Here is a 5,179-nt window from a genome sequence, read left to right on the forward strand (position 1 = left end):
GGGGGCGTTGGGGCGGCCCTAAATACGGCCCTTGCAGGTAGGTACCGATTTCATTTAGGTAGTAAAATTTATCATTAGGTAGTTAGGCAGGTACATAACTGAATGTCATTCAGTACCTTTCAACTCATATAGTGCAGTAGGGTAGATTTTATGTTATACATAAAAGTACAGCTACAGTAGAACCTCGATTATTTCAACTTCCGTTATTTCAACTCCTAAATCCATTGCTTTTTTCTATCTTTCAAAGGATATCCCGTCTTATCAGTGGAAAAGATGATAGAAACCGATCATTTCAACCTGCATGATTTCAACTACCCCCGCCCGGTCCCAATTAGTTGAAATAATCGAGGTTTTACTGTATAAATGCTAATAAAGAAATAAAGTACAGATAGATTGAGATATATGAACTCACAAATAATGAAGTCAAAACCAATGAAATGGGAAAGAGAGAGAAATTCAAAGGCTTTAATAGCACAAAGAGAAAGGGTAGAGAGGAGAGAGGGGGAGAGAAAGGGAGATAGAGACCACGTGTAAAGGGAATGCGTAGAATTTAGAGAATGAGAGCTAGAGAGGAGAGAGGGAGGGAGGAACACAGAGAGAGAGAGCCAAATACCCATTTGTATGTATGGAATAGGGAGAGAGAGAGAGAGAGAGAGGGAAAAAGAGAGAGAGAGAGAGAGAGAGAGAGAGAGAGAGAGAGAGAGAGAGAGAGAGAGAGAAAGAGAAAGAGACTTTCACAAGCTTAATTTAGTACACTGACTTTTTATTTCGGGTAAGCTTTCGATTAGTGGATGTGCCAGAACTCCTATTTTTCAATTGGAATTTCAAAGGAACTTTTGAATGAAAATAATAATAATAATCTAAATCTAATATACTGAGTATTTGAACGTTTGTCACAAATGTCGTTCCCCAATCAATAGGTAGGTACTAAATTTTATGGCTTCACTTGGACTCAAAACACCAAACTCCAGATCATATTTTGCGATTTGTTAAATCTCTAAATGGTACGAGTACCTACCTTCAATTCACCACTGTAAATCTTTTAGCACGTTATAACACAGATAGACCTACTATAATTACCATTTAACTTGCCATACTGTGATGGACATGCTAGACTTTCTCTACACTACATCAACATGCTATCACATCACAGGACAAAGACAATACGAGTACCTACTTACAGTTCAAACTACCAACCGTTACGGTTTTATAATAAGTAGGTATACCTACTAATACTAATCTAATATCAAACAAATTTAAATACAACGAGCACAAAGAAGGAAAAGAACCTGTTCAGTTGACTGAAAATTCATTTGTAAACAATTTTTTTTTTTTTTTCGATAGGACAATACTAAAATTTGGGGTGACAGTGACAACAAAACTTCCAAAGCTCAGGTTAATACAAACCACACATAAGATTGACACATTGGCAGACGTGACAACAGAAGGTGAAGATGGAAGCTTTGGGGGTGGATGGTTGTCAAAGATAATTCCAAGGGTAAAATAGAAGAGGGCTAATTGTAAGTCGAAATGCAAACATTGCATGGCCTCTCGGTAAAATAAATACAGCCACCTGTCATGAAAGTCAGGGGCCAATTAATAGATGGTAGGAATGTAAGGGGTCTTCTAATTTTAAAAGGGTTGTTGTAAGAGTTTCTGATTTACCTACTTCAAGACACATTTTCCCACGTCCTTGCCTTTACGGAAAAAGGAAAAATTCAGTCTGAAAATTTACGCTCCGGCCGGGATTAGAAAATTCCGAGTTGAGAGCTAATCCTCTTGACCACTTGGCCACAGGAAACTAAATTGTATGCAATTCCTTCACCTATTATTCACCTAGGTAGTTCGTGATAAATTTTTTTGACAAACACAAATTCTAACAAACCCTAGTTGGACAATAGAAACATTCTCGTCTCTTTGTAATTTTGTAATTTTTGTAATTTATTTGTACAATTTATTTGACATAAAATACATAATATGAGTACAATGTATAAGTAAAGATAACAGTATTATTTATGTAAATAATGATAAATACAAAAAAAAGAAAGAGAGAGAGAAAACATCGGAAAATTCCCCTTGGAAGAAACTCGAACGTTTCCAGCTAATCAATCAACCCTACAATGCGGTTCAGGACAACCCTTCAAGCTTTTCCTCGGAGGAGGAGAGACAGAAAACACGAAGATAAACACAGAACAAAAATTACAAACAAGGAAGGGGAATTATAAGGAGGGAAAAAAAGCGCAAAAGAAAGATAGCAAGATGGAAGGAAAAAAATTAACCCCTATTAGTCCCGACGACTTTGTTTTGTATCTTCTGCATGAGGGTTGGAAAACATGATTTCCAATTTTCCAGTCGGTTTTGTGAAGTTTTCTCTTTAAAATCTGTAAAATTTGACATCTTTAATTTTTCCCTCCAGACTTTTGTGAAAGTTGTTATTACTCTCATAGGTGTACGACTGTACGTACTAAGGATTCTATATATTTTATTATGTTAGTCCCTAGAAATGCGGACTCTTAGTTCAAAGTTGTGCCATTTAGAAATGCAAGTTAGTTAACACTCTTATTCTAGAATAATAATTATGAATCTTTTGTAAAAAAAGATGAGTGTTCCACCGCCGTTTTTATTTCGTAGCAATGGAACAACTTCTACATTAGACGCTTGTGGCCTGTGTCGTAGCATGCCCATCCCGTAGTATGCCTCTCATCACAGTTCGACTATAATGCAATTAACTAAATATTTTGAATACAATAAAACAATTATAAACACATGCTTAGAAATTTACAAAAAATAGAAGGTAAAATTGGGAAAAATAGAGGGGAAATTTGCAAAAATAGGTACTTAGTTATGGCTTTTTCTCAAAGAAATCTATTAACACGTATGTCATTAGTATATATCACAAATATTAAAAAAGAAGGTCATCAATTGAACAACTTATAAGCTTAATTATTATTTAAATAAAAGTAGGGTAGGAGTAGGACATTGTTAATCAATAAATCAATGGACAGCTCGTTTTTATACAGCCAATCTTTTAGTTTGATTTTAAACAGTTTAGTTTTATTCTCTTCTTTTATTTCGCAAGGCTTCTGCATGAGGGTTGGAAAACATGATTTCCAATTTTCCAGTCGGTTTTGTGAAGTTTTCTCTTTAAAATCTGTAAAATTTGACATCTTTAATTTTTCCCTCCAGACTTTTGTGAAAGTTGTGATTACTCTCATATTAGGTGTACGACTGTACGTACTAAGGATTCTATATATTTTATTATGTTAGTCCCTAGAAATGCGGACTCTTAGTTCAAAGTTGTGCCATTTACCTGGCTAGCATCTTGACCACTACACCATCGAGGCAGGTGTTGGAACGTTTTTGCCATTTTTTATCAATTTCAGAAGAACTGTTTTGAATTGTTTTGAAGTTTATTATTATTATTTACTACAATAAACGGGTGGACTCCTTACTAACCAAGTACGAATATGAATGGTCAAACTAACGGATTTAAACACAAGCAATAGTGAAAGTAGACTCGAATTGGAATTTCAGTTTCACTTCGTTCGTTTTTTTTTTTTTTTTTTTTTTAAAAAAAAGGCTTTTCTTCGGAGGAGGAGAGACAGAAAACACGAAGATAAACACAGAACAAAAATTACAAACAAGGAAGGGGAATTATAAGGAGGGAAAAAAGCGCAAAAGAAAGATAGCAAGATGGAAGGAAAAAAATTAACCCTTATTAGTCCCGACGACTTTGTTTTGTATCTTCTGCATGTTCTTGGAAACAACCTGAGAAAATGACCTGACGCCGCCACTAGCCTCCAACTGAGCGATTTTGTCATTCAGCAAGTTGATAAGCTGCGCTTGCTCCACCACTCGCTTTTCCAGCTGGTAAACATATTGGCTTATGTCCACCGACTGCCCGCAAGAAGGGACCTCTTGAGAGTGTCCATAAGAAGGGCCCTGACTCTGATCCATGTTACCCAGATGATTGTAATATTAATAGCACTCAGGTACCAATAGTAGATAGACACTACTATAGATGAGGTATATCTATGTAGATTGATGAATTGAGTAGGTAACAAGTTCAACCTCAATTGAGTAGGTAACAAGGAAAAAATGAACTAAATAATATCACAGTTATCACAGTATAGGTATACGTACGTATTACACAGATATACACACAGCCAATTGTATTGACACAAAATCACGATAATGTTAGAGAAAAAACATTAAAAAAATGTTTTTGTCAAGAATAGCAAAAGCCAAAAATCATAGAGTGACACCAAAAATTAAGGTAATTTTTTTCGAATACAGTAATATTACACACAATACGAACAATTAGATATAAAAGATTTTAATTATCGATAAAGTTTTTAATCACACAATCATACGATGTTGTCACTCTCACCTCACACCTTACTTTTTCAGTAAACATAACAGAAACTAGTTCATAGACCACCAAGAGGTAAATAAACTTTAGCGAACTAAGTACCTACTTAGTTAAATGTTATTTTTTGTGTGCTGGTAGAAGCTCAACTATTTTTACTGCCATTCATTAGCCCTAGTGAATGGGAAATTTAAACATGGTGCAGACTTTTGCAGACATGTTAGGAAGTGGATCCTGAGCCTTCTCTAACCTAGACCAGTGTGCTGAGATGACCATGGCACGAACTTATGTAAATCTGTTTCGCTACATATTACAACTACAATAGGACAGTTTTAGTGCCCCATAGGAAATTAACAAAAGGACAGTTTTTGTCTGATATTATGTGTATTGAATTTTTAAAACTCTTGGCATAACTAGCCGACAGTATAAATGTTCTTCTGGTGCCTATCCGTTAACGAATGTTGGCAATCATTCTGGCAATCATGACTTTGTTGGCTGCTGCTTTGAAGAGTCCTGTTGTTGAGGTGTTATATCCGTTAACGAATGTTGGCAATCATGAATTTGTTGTCTGCTGCTTTGAAGAGTCCTGTTGTTGAGGTGTCGAACCAGGTTCTTAGATTTTTCAGCCAGGATATTCGCCTTCTTCGAACACTCCTTTTCCCATCTATCTTTCCCTGTAGCCTGTAGGGTACATTTGAGGAGTCCATACTTATTTTCGTTTCTGAAGATGTGTCGTTGAAAAAAAATAAAATAATAATAATAAAAATCATTATGGTAAATTTAATTTATTCCAGATAACGGATAATCCAT

At 35.4% G+C, this 5,179-nt stretch overlaps 1 protein-coding gene across 1 annotated transcript in view; it reads left to right on the forward strand.

Annotated features, from left to right (window-relative positions):
- LOC113465474 (transformation/transcription domain-associated protein-like) overlaps nt 1-5,179 on the forward strand; it is a 24,094-nt gene that overhangs the window by 17,089 nt on the left and 1,826 nt on the right. The gene's annotated exons all lie outside the window — the stretch shown is intronic.

This window comes from Diaphorina citri, unplaced genomic scaffold (genome assembly GCF_000475195.1).
Source record: "Diaphorina citri unplaced genomic scaffold, Diaci psyllid genome assembly version 1.1 scaffold112, whole genome shotgun sequence".
NCBI lineage: Eukaryota > Metazoa > Arthropoda > Insecta > Hemiptera > Psyllidae > Diaphorina > Diaphorina citri.